Genomic DNA, 14,407 nt, shown 5'->3' on the forward strand with positions numbered 1-14,407 from the left:
GGGAGAAAACTGCTTCTATATCCCCCAAGCTATAGACTTTGGAGAATGGTTCCATTGCATGAATAATACCACTTGACAAACCTAGAAGTTCTCAGGGGACACAAATCTAAAAAGGGGGTTAGCAAAGCCCACGGCCTCAATGACTATGGATAAATGCAGAGTCTAGGCCATAATGAAGGAGGTAAATTTGACCTTAGAAGTATGAGTGAAACTTGGTGGAATCAATCAATCAAAATTAAGCACTTACTGTATGTCAGGCTGTGCTAAGTGCTAGGGATATAAAGAGAGAGGCAAAAGACAGTGTCTGCCCTGTATGGCTCCGAATGCATATGAAATTTGGGAATTAAGGATTGGAAAAGAGCTAGCACTGTATATTATGGAGATTTATTCCTTTGAGGAAATCCAGAAATAGAAGAAAAGAAACATGGTGGAAATTATTTAGGTGAAGATCATTGGAGGCTGAAGGAGAAATTATTTTGTCATGGGAATATATTACAGACCCCCTAGTCAGAAAAAGGAAATAGGGCAGAAGTTTGGGAATTAGATTCAAAGGCTGGCAGAGGCCTTATACAATTAGTGATGGGAGAGTGACTATACAAACATATGTTTATTATGTTAGTTAATTTAAAATTAATATGTTTATTCATTATAAATTCTCTCTTTGCCAAAAGCAAGGCAGCTATTAACTTCTGAACTTGCCTAAATGATAATTTCATTTTTAAAAAGGTAGAGGACCCAAAAAGGGGAGAAGAGGAGGATTTTATTCTGGCTCTGATTCTCTCTAGTAGAGAGGAACTAGTTGATGGGGGTGGAAATGACTGTCTTGAGAGGAGCAGTGGTCACTCCCTCTTGGGGTTTGTGATAGAGAAGGAAGGTAAAAGTGGGCATGATGTAACAATAGTCAGAGGAAAGAGAGGTTCTCATGGACCAAAATTCTTCAGGGGGAGGTGGTCCAGGAGGAAGGAGAAGCTCTCGGTTCTGGAATCCTGAAGTCACAAAGAATTCCAGTGAGAAGGAAAAGAAAAGAGGGGTGTTATTTGAAGGGACTGATGTGGGCGCCCAAGGCACCCAGGTACTGCAGTTTCCTGGACTTGGGATCAAGAAGATCTGAGTTCTGATGATGCTTCATACAATTATTAGCTGGATAGCCCTGGGCAAAGTCATTCTCTTAGCCTTGTTTTCCCTCTCTGTAAAATGGGATGAGGACAGCACCTACTTTTCACAAGGCTCAAATGAGATGATCTGTATAAAGTGTTTTGCAAACCTTAAAGTGCTATATAAATCCTAGGTATCATCAATGCTTAGCACATAGTAGGTACTTCATAAATGCTTATTGATTACTTATTGATCGATCATTATCATTGATTAGTTTATTATAAATTTTAAAAAGATGAGTACAGAAGGCTATGGAAATAAGGGCGGGTAATGGAGGATCAATTGATCAGCAAGCATATACTGAGTGCCTACTGTGTGCCAAGTACTGGGGCTACAGATAGAAAGAATGGAACGGTCCCCAATCCCAAGGAGCTGCCAGTCTACCAGAGACAAATACAAAGGAGTAGCCCCAAGACTGCCAGAGCTCAGGATGACCTGAGGCTAGTGAGCCAAACCTGGTGTTTCGATTTATTTTTCCTCTACTGGGGGAAAGAGAAGGCTCAAACTCTGCTTGGGATGAAAGCAGTGAGAGTTCCTGATGGCCCAGAGAAGGCATGACTGCTGAATTTGCATTTGCTTCTGTTTTCTTGGCTGAAGATGATGACATAGCATCTGGAAATATCAGGACAGAAGTGACTAATGGGGAGCTGATGCCCAGGATCAGTTAGGCGAGAAGGACAGTCACGCCTAGTTGACCCTGATGAGGTTAGTCAGCTGACCCAGATGGGGTGCTCAGAGGACTAATTAATACTTGTGATTCCCAGGCCACTGTTGGGGATGTCCAACAGATGTTGGAGGCAGGGGATAGCAAGAGAAGGACAAATGTTCCAATTTTCTTTTTTTGCTTTTTGGTGAGGCAGTCGGGGTTAAGTGACTTGCCCAAGGTCACACAGATAGTAAGTGTTATGTGTCTGAGATCGGATTTGAACTCAGGTCCTCCTGACTGCAAGGCCAGAGCTCCATCCACTGTGCCACCTAGCTGCCCCAAATGTTCCAATTTTCAAAAAAAAAAAGAGGAGGATATGCTATAGATAGGTCAGTGAACCTGATTTTCATCACCAGGAAAACTCAAGAATGTATTTTTTTCCCATTATATATTCATCTTGAAAAAGTTTTATTGATGTCACTTTTTCTTATATCACATTCATTTTAAAATATATTCTCCCTCCTGCCCCTTGCCAAGCCCACACCAGAGAGCCTTTCCTTATAGCGAAGTATGAAAAAGAGATGAGAGGAAAGGAATTCAGTTCAATTTAATAAACATTTATTAAGCACCTACTATGTGTCAGGCACCATGCTAAGTGCTGCGGATAGAGAAAGAGGTAAAAAGACAGACTATGGCCTTAGGGAGCACATCAAATGAGTCTGCCCATGGAAGGAAGAAGGTACATTTTCTTCTTTCTTCTTCAAGGCTGAGCTTGATCATGACAATTACATTGCATTTTAGAACGTATTATTAAGGAGATGGATTTGTTAATTGTTCAGCCCTTGCACAGCGTCTGACACAGGGTAGCTTAATAAATCCCTGTTGATTGATCTGAAAAAGAGAGCAGTCATTACAATGAGCTGGTAAGGCGTCATCAGAAACAGGTCGGGTCAGACCAGCTCTGTGTCCTTTTTTGACAGGGTTACTCAACGAGGTCAGAGAAATGCCGTGGAGATAGTCTGATCGAGATTCCAGTGCAGAGAGATGTGGGCTGGACAGTAGTACAGTCAGACAGATTGGCACAGGTTGAAAGACAAGTTCTTAATGGTTCTAAGTCACTCGTGGCAAACTTAGATTTTCAGATGACCAGTGACTGGTGTGTAGTAGGTGCTTAATAAATGCCCATACAAAGCCCAGGAAATAGTTATCCCTAATGCAGAGTTGGGGTTTAGTAAGCCTTTGTCAGGCAAGAATATTGGTCTGAATCTAATGAGATGAAATTGAGAGAGACCTTAGTTTCAAAGGACTGACTACACAAGTATAAGGGAGGGGGGAGTATAGTTAGATAGCAGTTGGACTGAAAATAATCTGTGGGTTTTAGTGGGTGACAACCTCAGTGAGTCAGGGGCAACTTGGTGGCACAGTGCATAGAGCACCGGCCCTGGAGTCAGGAGGATCTGAGTTCAAATGTGGCCTCAGACACATAACACTCATTAGCTGTGTGACTCTGGGCAAGTCACTTAACCTCAATTGCCTCACCAAAAAAAACAACAAAAACACTCAATGAGTCATTGTGGGATGTGGTAGCCTAAAAATGCAGCGTTAAGAGAGGCAGGAGGACTAAGGAGGTGATGGTCTCCTTGTCCTTTCCCATCTAGGGAGTGGTGTCAGCCACCGTTTTAGGAAGGTCGTAGATATGCTTGGGAACCTTCCGGAGGAGGATGGCCTGGATACTAACGGGCCCTGAGTCTATGCGATAGGAGGATCTGTTGGAGGAACTGGGATGTGAAGACTTGGGAGACATGTTTGACTTCTAAAATATTGAACAAAGACAGTGAATTTGATGTATTTGGGATGTGATGTGTTTGGTTTGGCCTCAGAGAGCAGAACTGGAAACAGTGAATAGAAAATACAAAGAGGTATATGTAGGTCCAATACAAGGAAACATTTTCTAGTGATTGGAGGTATCCAAAATGGGGATTGGACTCCTTGGGAAGTGGTAAGCTTCCCTCGCTCAATTTCTTTAACACAGGCCAAGGACTGCTCAGCAAGGTAACCCAGAGGGAACTCTTTCTTGTCCGGATATGGGTTGGATTAGGCCCTCCCTACTCTGAAATGTCATGACTCCTGGATCCCAAGCGTACATCAGTTACCTGGCCCTGGGGCTCCCATTTCAGCAGTTGTCAAGAGTTCCATAGTGTCACATTGACACTGAGGATCGCCCTTTGTAGACTGCTTCCCCATCTGGGAGTGAAAGTGATGGAGGATGTGCAGAGGACAGAATGACAAAAGGAATAAAGAATAGCCAGCTGACATTTGGGGGCTTCTGGGACAGGGAACAGTCAGAGGCTCTTTATTTAGTCTGTAACTGTTGGATTGGTTTTCCTTTCCCCTTGGAAATCTCAAGGGCTGGAGGAGACAGCAAGGAGATTTTGTATCAAGGAGAGAGTTCTGGGTTTCTTTGCTGGTACTCCCTCCTTGGGGCTCTCTCAGGTTTAAAAGAAGGGTGCGAGAAAGTTTCAGGGGCTTCCTCTTATGAATTTTATTTGCAAGGTTGAAGCTAATTGGAATTGAGGTAAAGAAGGTTCATAGATATAGGGCATGAAGGTACCTTAGAGCTGATGGAGCCTTATTTTATAGAGAGGAATAAGAAACTAGAGACTGAGCAACATGCCTGAGGTCACACAAGGGAAGTCAGTTGTAGAACCTAGGTCCTCTTGTTGAGGTTTTAGAGGTTTAGGGGTGCTGGGACCCTAACATAGTGAGAGGTGGGTGCTGCCTGAATGAATTTGACCTAAGCCTTCTTTCAGCCAAAGACAAGGTTTATTGAAGATTTGTCATATTAGCCAGACTTTTAAAGAATCTGAACATTTATGATGCTCATATTGACAAGAGGGCTAGAGTAAATCTCAGCCATTAGCTAGATTTTAAGAATCTGAGCACCTTAATGGAGACAAGATGGACCTTACATACAGAAAGACAGTGGGAGGGATCTAGGAGTGGCCAAGTAGTTTGGGGTGACTGGAGGAGAGGTCTAGGGAGGATCTTGATAGGAGTGAATGAGAGGTGGAATGGGGTCTAGATAGGACCCAGGGTGGGAAGTAGAGGGGGTGCTGATAGGGCGGTAGCAGACAATGAAGGTTGGGCTGGGTCAAAGGTAACAGAATTGGTAGCCACAATGAAAGGCTGATTGAGTGGATTATAGCCTCAGGCCCACGCTAGAGACTTCCTTGATCAAGTGAGAGTTCAAGGAGAGCCCAAGGTGGGGTTTTCTAGGACCCAACTTCTTTTTGGGGCAAAGGTCTCGGCTTGGGGCTGTACCCGGTCACTCTGACGCCAAATCCAATGAGCTTTGCGCTGTACCATCGTGTGAAAAACGAGTCCTGCTTTCTTTCAGTTCCTCCCTCCTCTTGCCATCTCTATGTGTAGTTCAACTGAGTCATTTTGAGTTGACCCCATTAAGGTCAGCTATCTCCTACGTTCTCTTTCTCTCCCCCTCCCCACCCCCCACACTCACCCTCTCTCTTTCTGTCTCTATGCCTCTCCCTGAGTTCCTCTGTCTCTTTCTTTTTCTCCCAAATGCCCAACCCTACACCACAAATGTGTGAGGAACTTCTAGTGTACTATTCCCCCCCCACCTCCCAATACCAGGCTGGGGGTCTAAGGACCGACAAAGTGCCCTTCTTTACCATGTTTTATGACTGTCCTGTCTCTGCGATGGAAGGACAGTTAGTAGCCTTAAACCGATTTACTTTATCCTGTTAGAAAACAATCTTTAAATGGAAATGAGAGAGGTCTAGGTGAGTTGGCTCATTGGAAGCCAGACCAGGGAAGGTCTGACTTGATGTGTATGTGGTAGAGTAGATACCTGCCTTCTCTCTGTTGGCTTCCTTGACACTGTCTTAATGGCAGAGAATTTCACTAGGGTTTGGCATGCCTGACTTGATGCATTCATTTTCTGAATGACATTGGGTGCCCTTGTAGAACACTCGTTTAATTTCTTAACAGCCTAAATTGGATTGGAAGGGATTTTGTGTGTATGTGGCTCTCCCTCAGGAAACAGTTGGGTAGTTTTGTGAATCGATCAATTTACAGAATGCTGACTAGTCATTCATCTATGGCAAAGGGCATAGCGGTAAGATGTAGGCGAGCCAAGAATTAATCTTCTCAGTATCTGGACGCGTGGTCCAATCTTTACTGAGGCATGGTGTCCAGCCTGGGGCTTTGTATTTAGGAGAGGTATGGAGAAATTGGGAGAAAGCTATGAGGAAGGCAAGAAACCCAGATTCCTGTTTTATACAAATGAGTGAAGAATCATGTTAATGAGAACTTGTGGGAATAAGTAATAATAAATAATAACGTTCATATAATGCTTTAGGGTTTGTAAAGTCCTTCATGTGGATTATGTGTTTTGATCTCTATAACAAACCTGTGAAGTAGCTGCTATTGTTATCCCTCTGTTACAGGTGAGGAAACGGACACAGGGAGAGCTTAAAAGTTGGGTGACTTGTCCAGGGTCACAAAGGGTTTGAGTCAGAATTTGGATTCAGGTTCTGTTGATTCCAATCTGTTGGGAGTCACGCGGAAATCTTGAGGGACTGGTGTCAGGAAAATGTCTTGGCATAAACGTGGAAGAAGGGACGTATTTGCTCATGAGGAGTTGATGTTGATATTAGGTAAAGTTGTTAAAGGAACAGCTTATAAATATTTGGAAAGGGGAGCCGGTCTGCATTGTACATGTATTAAGGGGAGTCATGTGAAATAAGGCTTCAAGGGCAGGTTGAAACCAGTTTGTCTGGTTCCTTTAAGGGCCAGGTTGAAGACGTGCTTTATAACCTGCAGGCCATGGGGCACCACTGGGAAGCGTAAATTGTTTCCCCACTCTGAGCCTCAGTTTCCCCTCCTGCAGAAGGAAGGGGTTGGAAAGATCCCCTTCGCTTCTAATGTTCTCTGAGACTACTATGTCCGTGGGACTTTGAGATCCCGAAGCTTGGTGTTCTCCAGCAGAAAGAGTAGGTGGTAGCATTGAGGCAAAAGATGAACACAGGCTCAGGTTAGCATAGAAGAAAACCGTGAATGACTGAGATTCAGGGAATGCTGCCGCAGGGAAAGCACTCACTAAACACTGGGGCTAGGAAGGTTTAGGAGTGCAAACTGATCTATGTACCTGAGAGCCAGTGTTGGGTATTAGATGGAACACCAGCCCGAGAGTCAGGAGGACCTGAGTTCAAATCCTGCCTCTTCAACATGTTAGCTACATGACCCTGGACAAGTCACTTCTCAATCTACTAGGTAATTCTCTAAAGCATAGAAGGCACTAACCTGCAGAAGGAGCTTCCTCATCTGGGAATTCCCTTTCCTGTTGAAATCATAGTCCTCATCCTTTTTTATGTACACATCTATAAACACCTTGAGGGCAAAGACTAAATCAATTTTGTCTTAGTCTCTCCAAACTTAACACAGTGGCCAACACAAATTAGGTGCTTAATAAATGCTTGTGGATGGATTGATTTGGGACCAGCAAGTGTCTCCTGAGGGAGGATCGAAAAGCCTCCGTGGTAAAAGGGATGAGATTTCAAGGCAGGTTCCTCGCAGGGCAAAGAGCAGGGTCTAGGGGTGGGTGGTGGGGCAACCGACGAAGAGGATGAGCTTGTAGGATAGGAGAAGGCACTGATTTGGGGGCTTTGTGGGAGAAAGGGAAATCCTGTATGGAAGACCCAGGGAGCAGAGATTTCACATGATTTTGTTTTAAATAGAAAAATGTTTCTCATCCGAATGGGTCATAGAATCTTGAGTTAGAAGGGACCAAAGAAATCATGGTGTCCAATAAAGGGGGAGACTGAGGCTCAGAGAAGGGGGGAACTGACCATGCTGATGGTCATCCAAGTGGGCAAACTGGGCCTTGAAAGTGGGTCCAGTATTTTATCCACTATGCCGCTGTCATGCATGATGTAATGTTAAATCTGATTCTCTTTGGAAAATAACACTTTCCTGTTTGTTTCTTTTCGGGCCAAGGGACGGTTAGTTTCACTTTTTTCCTTCACCTGGGTCATATATTTAGTGATTAATATGCACTGAAGTATCATTCTGCGGATGGTACAGTAGAAAGATGGATGGATTTGGAGTGGGAGGCCCTTGGTTTAAATCCTACCTTTGTGCCGATGGGTGAGTCCTACTTTGGACCTTGTTTTCTTCACATATAAAACAAGGAGGTTGGACCGAATGACCTCTGACATTGACCTTTCAGCTGTAAATCTAGGATCTTGTGATTCTTTGCACAAGGAAGTAGTTCCAAAGTCCTGCCCAAGGGAAGGTTCAGCTTTAGCCAGATCTCTCCTTCTTATCAGAAATTTTCCTTTTTTTTTTTTTATATAGCAAGGTAAACATTTCTTTCTCTTTCTCTAGGAGAGCAAACACCTAACAGCAGCTTGACAAACTTAAGCTTTCTTTATAAAATACAAAAGCGCGTCAGTACCACTTAGTGTAGTGGAAAGACTTTCTGGGATTAGAAAATACTGGGATTTAGGATTAGAAAATCTGGATTACCTGGACCTAGGTTTTCCTGTCTGTAAAATGGAAAACAAACAAACAAACAAAAAAAAACCTCTTCCCATACCTCACAGGGTCATGGTCACAGTTAAGTGGGAGAATGCTATGCTTTTTCCCCCCTTAAAATCATAGAGTTAGACTTAGAAATCTATGCAGTCCCTCCTCATTTTGCAGGTGGGGAAACTGAGGCCCAGGCAGGTTTGGTGTATCACTTAAGGTCATAACTGTAGTGAGAGCAATGCCATTTTGGCCATCTGGTCTAACCTTCTAATTTTACCAAAGGCGCAGAAAGAGGCTCATGCCTCCAATGCCAGGAAGGGGCTTTGAGCTCTGGTCGCGCTGACTCCAAGCCCAGGCGCTGGTCCTTCCACCAAGCTGCGTTTTTGTCATGAACGATAAAAGAACCAAATTGATTGAGTATAAGGGTGGTGGGGTGCGCGGTGGCCATTATCCTCAGGTGTGCTATTAGTTAATGCATTTTCTCTGCCTGATGTCCCCAAGGCCCTTCATGCCCAGCAGGGAGGGACTGGAGGGGCTCCTGAATTAGCTGTCAGGACCTACTAGTTGTGAATTAACCTTGAGGGATCACTGTGGCTCTGCTGAATCGGCCCTTTGTTTGTGATTCTGTTGCTGTTCAAAGCTAAGGAAGGATCCCACAGGCAGGAGTGAAGCAAAGGAAGGAGGAGGAAGAGGTGGTGTGTGGGTGTTAGCCTTTCTGGATGTTCTAGGAGCACGCAGAGGAAGAACCAGGAGCATTCTGGTTGTTGAGAGGGGGGACCTGTGATGGAGAGCTGGCTACAGTCACTGGCCCCAGGGCCCAGATTTGACTTGTGAAGCCGCTGGACTTAAATAGCGAGGATGTCAGAGTAGGGTCAAGTTGGTGAGCATTTATTAAGTGCTTACTGTGTGATAAGTGCTTGGGGAGTCAGAAAGGAAAAATAGCCCTGCCCTCAAAGGGCTCCCAGTCTAATGGGGGAGACGACATGCACACAACTAGGTACAAACTAGATACAGACAGGATAAATCGGCGACTGTCTGTTCAGAGCTCCGTCCTTAGATAGTGAGATAATTTGGCCCCTGTGCCCTGGGAGCGGAGGGCCAAGAGGGGAGGGAGATGAGTGCAAGGAGGTGCTGGCTTTGGAGTTGGAAACCCCAGCTACCTTTTCTAGCTCTATTCCACGTGATTCCCCCTCCCATCCTCTCGATCCCAGCTTGCCTCATCTTACCTTAGCACATCCTCTGCACAGGCTGTGGTCCCCACACCTACGGTGTTCTCCCGTGGGAGCAGACGCCCTGGGGAATCCCTGCAACCTTCCCTACAACCTTCCCTGACGAGGCCTATGTGGGGTGCAGTCCCCACGGGGTATCTCCTACACCTCCCATGTGCCCCCCTCAGGTCTCACCTGGCCGTGGGGCATTGTCCGGTGGCTTCTGTGTCCAGCGCGAGAGCTCCCCGAGGGCAGGGGTCGTGTGCTTGCCCTTCTTTTTATCCCTGGTGCCTGGCACGTAGTACTCCATAAGTATTTATGAAACACCTCCTATAGTGAATAGACATGAAGTTAAATCTTTCAACTAGATTTTAAGCTCCGTGAGGGCAGGGACTGTGTCTTCTTGTATCACTGCTAATGTCTGACACGGAACTTTCACACATAGTAGGGTCTTGATGAAGGTGAAGACACACAATCAACATGCAGCTTGGGGGAGACCCCTACTCAGGGCTCCATCTTCTTCCCTGTATTCCTCCACACATAATTTTAATAAACTATTTCCCACGGAGGAAGAATGGACTGCAAAGCTTTTTTTTTTTTTTAATATACATGCCGTAGGAGATTGTTGGTAGAGCACTGGGCTTGGAATCAAACTTCCTGAGTTCAAATCCGACCTCAGACACTTCCTAGCTGTGTGACCCTGGGCAAGTCACTTCACCCTGTATGCCTCAGTTTCTTCATCTGTCAATGATCTGGAGAAGGACATGGCAAGCCACTCCAGTATCTTTGCCCAGAAAACCCCAAATGGGGTCACAGAGAATCAGCAAAAATGACACAGGAGATTGTCTGGCTGTTTCAGTGGTGCATTTACCCGTGGCTATCCCCTGTGCTTGGTATCTCTGCCAAGGGGCATTGGCAAAGCCGGTGCCTTGGAAGTTTGGGCTGCCAAGGATCCCAATAAGAAGCTAATCCTAGGTTGGGAATGATCTGAAAGTAGCAAAGTCAAATCAGACTAGTCAGTGTCAACCCGAATTTAGAATATGAATGCACCTTTGATAGGCATCTTGTCATGGTGTCAAGCATGTTGGTTTTGGGTTCAAATCCTGCTTCTGACTCTCACTAGCTGTTTGATATAGGAAAGTCGCTGGAAGCTCTTCCTCAGTTTCTTTATATGTAAAACAAGGGGTTGGACGTGATGACCTCAAAGGTCTTGTCCAACTCTAGATCCATGATCTTATGACCTAGCCTGGCCCCCTCGGTCTACAGAGGAGGAAGAACTGAGTCCCAGAAAGGTTATGTGACTCGTCCATGGCTACGTAGGTAGTAAGTGGCAGACCTGGGGTTTGGATTCTGGTTCTGGACCCATGAGATCATAGATCTCAGTCTCAAGCTGGAGAGGAGCTAGAGGTCACTCAGGCTTTGAGGAAGCTGCAATGCGGCTTCTTGTGAGCTGGGGTTCGGTTTTTTGTTTCTCTAGCGCCGTTCCTGGCCCCCCAACTCCCACTTAACAAATGCTTATGGAATTGCATTGGCCTTTAAAGATCAGAGAGGGCCTCTGCACATGGGAAAGGACTCTGGCAAAACCCAAAGGCCAGAATGTGGGAAGACGTTGTAGGACAAGGAGTCATCTGTTTCCCCAATGCGTGGCCTAGGTGTCCGGCACCTCTTAGGGCTTATCAATGATTGAGGAGCAGGAGGGATAAGGTGAGAAAAGTCTGGAAAGGCAGGGTGACCCAGGTCATGGAGGGCCCTGAATTTCAAGTTTAAAAATGTGGACTTTATTGAAAGTTTCCAGCTGAGGAGAGATGGGGCCTTGCATAAGGAAAACAAATCTGGTAGCAACATAGAGAATGGATTGAGGTGAGGTGGTGCTGGGAGGAAGAAGGGGTATTGAGGTGGGGAGGGTTGCCTTTTTTCTTTCCTCTCTGCAGAGACTGATTATTCTCTTCTCTTGAGCTCATAAGAGAACTTTCTCATTTGTGGAGGTATGGAATGCAGTGGAGGCTTTCTATGGCAGGGTCTGAGAGTCTGTCTCTGTTGTGTGGAGAATTGTCCTGTTACTTGGGGGATTGCGGGGAAGGGATGTTCATGTTAGAAGCAGAAGGGCTTGGAGTGAAATGGGAAAAAAAAATACAAAAACTTTAACTTAGGTGTTACAGAATTTACATACACACACACACACACACAGTCTCACACTCATACAGTCTCACACACATGCTCACATATATACTCATACCAACACATACACACATACTGTCACACACACACACACACACATTGTCACACACTCTCACACTTAATGCACATACACACGTTCACACACATACCCCAAAACAAAATAACCCTTTCTTCCTGGAAAATGTTAAGAGTCTCAGATCCAACTGTTAGAATTTACGTTACCTTCTGGAGATAGTTGGAACAAACATTAACGTGCTTTAAAAAATGTGCGTCCAAGTTTGGAAGGAACAGACACAAATGTCTCTCTTCCTTTGCAGGGTAGCGTCTGTGGGCAAGTTTGTCCCTCTCCAATTAGTCTCTTCTGGAACAGAAAGAACTATTGATGAGATTTGTCCATTAATGTGGTAGGGAGGGGGAGGGCCATCCACCACAGCCCTCAGAGACCTACTGTGTTTTGGAAATTCACCAAAGGGACAGGTGACCCCACTTGACTGATGTGAAATTGGACGCAATAAGAGTCAGAGGCCCCGCCTTTCACATAGTGAGTGACCTTGGCTAGGCACAGGATCTGTACAGCTTGCGTGGTGTCCCATTGACTGTGGTGCCCGGTGCCCCTTGGGCTGAAGTTCTGGATGCATTTATGTCGGCAGGCCAGGGCTTTGGAATGGGCAGGTTCCCTTGTTGCTGGCCCCAATTCCCAGCTTTTCCCTGTCCACCCATGAAACCTTTACCTTTACCATCGCCCGGAGGCAAGCTGGAGGACCAGAGGGAGAAAGCGTGGATTTGTCCATTCTTCTTTCCTCTGGAAATCTGTTGGCTGTTTCCTTAGTTTAGTGAGTAGTTTCTTCCTCCAAGTCATACGAGAATGGGTGTGGAGTGTAGGATGTTTCTTTATCTTTTCTGAGTCATAGGTTCCTACCTACCCCACCCACCCCCAACTAAACTATTACCCTGTCCCGTTCCCTGAGGCTGAGAAAGGAGTACTTTGTAGATATTTGACAAACCCACTTAACCAATTGAGAAGGCAGAATGGTGCTAGAGTGGTATCAATATTTTTGGTCTTGGGACCCTTTTATACAATAAAAGATTTTTGTTTGGTTGGTTGTTTTTTTTGGTGAGGCAATTGGTGTTAAGTGATGTGCCCAGGGTCACACAGCTAGTAAGCATAAAGTGTCTGAGGCCAGATTTGAACTCAGATCCTCCTGACTCCAGGGCTGGTGTTCCATACAATAAAAGATTTTTGAGGATCTTCCCCTAAAGAGTTTTTGTTCATGTGGGCTTTATCTATTGATATTTAGTGTATTAGAAATTAAAACATGTTAGTAGTATTAGGAAAATAATTTTGACCTCAGAGATCCCCTGAAAGGATCTTGGAGACTCCTTGGAATCCCCAGACCATACTTTGAGAACTGTTGGTTATAGTGGAAAGAGCCCTGGCTGTAGGGTCATAAGACCTGGATTCAAACTCTACCTGTTTGACTTTAATGACTTCACTGGGCCTCAGTTTCCTCATCTGTAAAATGGTGGTGTCTAAGGCCCATTCTGGCTTCTAGATTTTGGTTCCCATTAGAACTCAACAAGTCAATATCAACAAGGTGGGGTATGAACACATACTCATATCACACCGTATATAGATCTGTGTAACTGCTCCTCTGGGAGTGTCAGCACTGTGCTTGTCCCCTGGGTTACCTCACACTACGGCACCACTTGGCTGGGATTGTCTAGTGGATAGAGGGCTGCACCAGCTGTCAGGAAGTCCTTACTTCAGAATGTTGGCCCTGGAAGGAGCTCTGGAGGTTATCAGGGCCACAGTGGAAAGAGCACTTAGCCTTCTGCATTTGGAATCCCCAGCCGGGAGCTCCCCTCCCAGCCCTGCAGCATCCTGCAGTCCTGCACGGGTGACCTTGGACAAAATGCTTTTGGGCCTCTCTTTGCTCATCTGTAAAGTGAGGGGTTGGACTAGGATGACTTCTGTCCCTTAATTATGTTTTCTTGGGGTCCTGTGATGTGCAGTGCCCATGTTGTAGAGGAGAGGCCCAGAGAGGCCCAGCAGCATTGTGCAACAGGAGCCCTATGGCCTCACTGACCTTTAGACCCGAAGGAATGGCCTCACACTCTTCTTGCTGAGTTGGGATTATCTGTGTTGCCCTTGGACTTGCTGGTCTGGTCGGCCCGGGCTGACCGGCTGGATGAGGGATTTCCTAACTGCCTGCCGGTATTACAAAGGGTGAGCCTGGAATTAGTCACATTTTGGCTGAAGAAATAAAAGGTTTTCCAGGAGCTACACGAAACAAAAATAGGCACCATAATGCGCCCAGTGGGCAGTGTGCCGTCTCTGGTCAGTGAGAGGCCTGGGTTCAAATAACACCTCCGATGCTTATCATCTGCGTGACCTTGGTCAAAGCGCTCATCACTTCCATTCCTTGTTTTCCTCAACCATAAAACCAAAGGGTTGAACTGAGGTCCCTTCTGGCTTCCCAATCATAATCCTATCAATGTACTGGGTATTATGTGTTTGCATTTGGGACTGACCTCTTTTAGACTGTAAGCTCTGTGAGGGCAGGGACTTGGTTCTTACCTGAAGTAACTCTGCCCCCTGTAAATGTCTGTTGACTGCTTTCTGTTGCTGACTGGCACACTAATTTAACCATCTAGGTGTTTAATTTTTAAT

General features: G+C 45.5%; 1 protein-coding gene across 5 annotated transcripts in view; it reads left to right on the top strand.

The window, feature by feature from the left end:
* SH3BP5 (SH3 domain binding protein 5) overlaps window positions 1–14,407 on the top strand; it is a 92,582-nt gene that overhangs the window by 50,204 nt on the left and 27,971 nt on the right. The gene's annotated exons all lie outside the window — the stretch shown is intronic.

Source organism: Phascolarctos cinereus, unplaced genomic scaffold (genome assembly GCF_003287225.1).
Source record: "Phascolarctos cinereus isolate Bilbo 61053 unplaced genomic scaffold, phaCin_HiC Scaffold_1;HRSCAF=81, whole genome shotgun sequence".
Lineage (NCBI taxonomy): Eukaryota > Metazoa > Chordata > Mammalia > Diprotodontia > Phascolarctidae > Phascolarctos > Phascolarctos cinereus.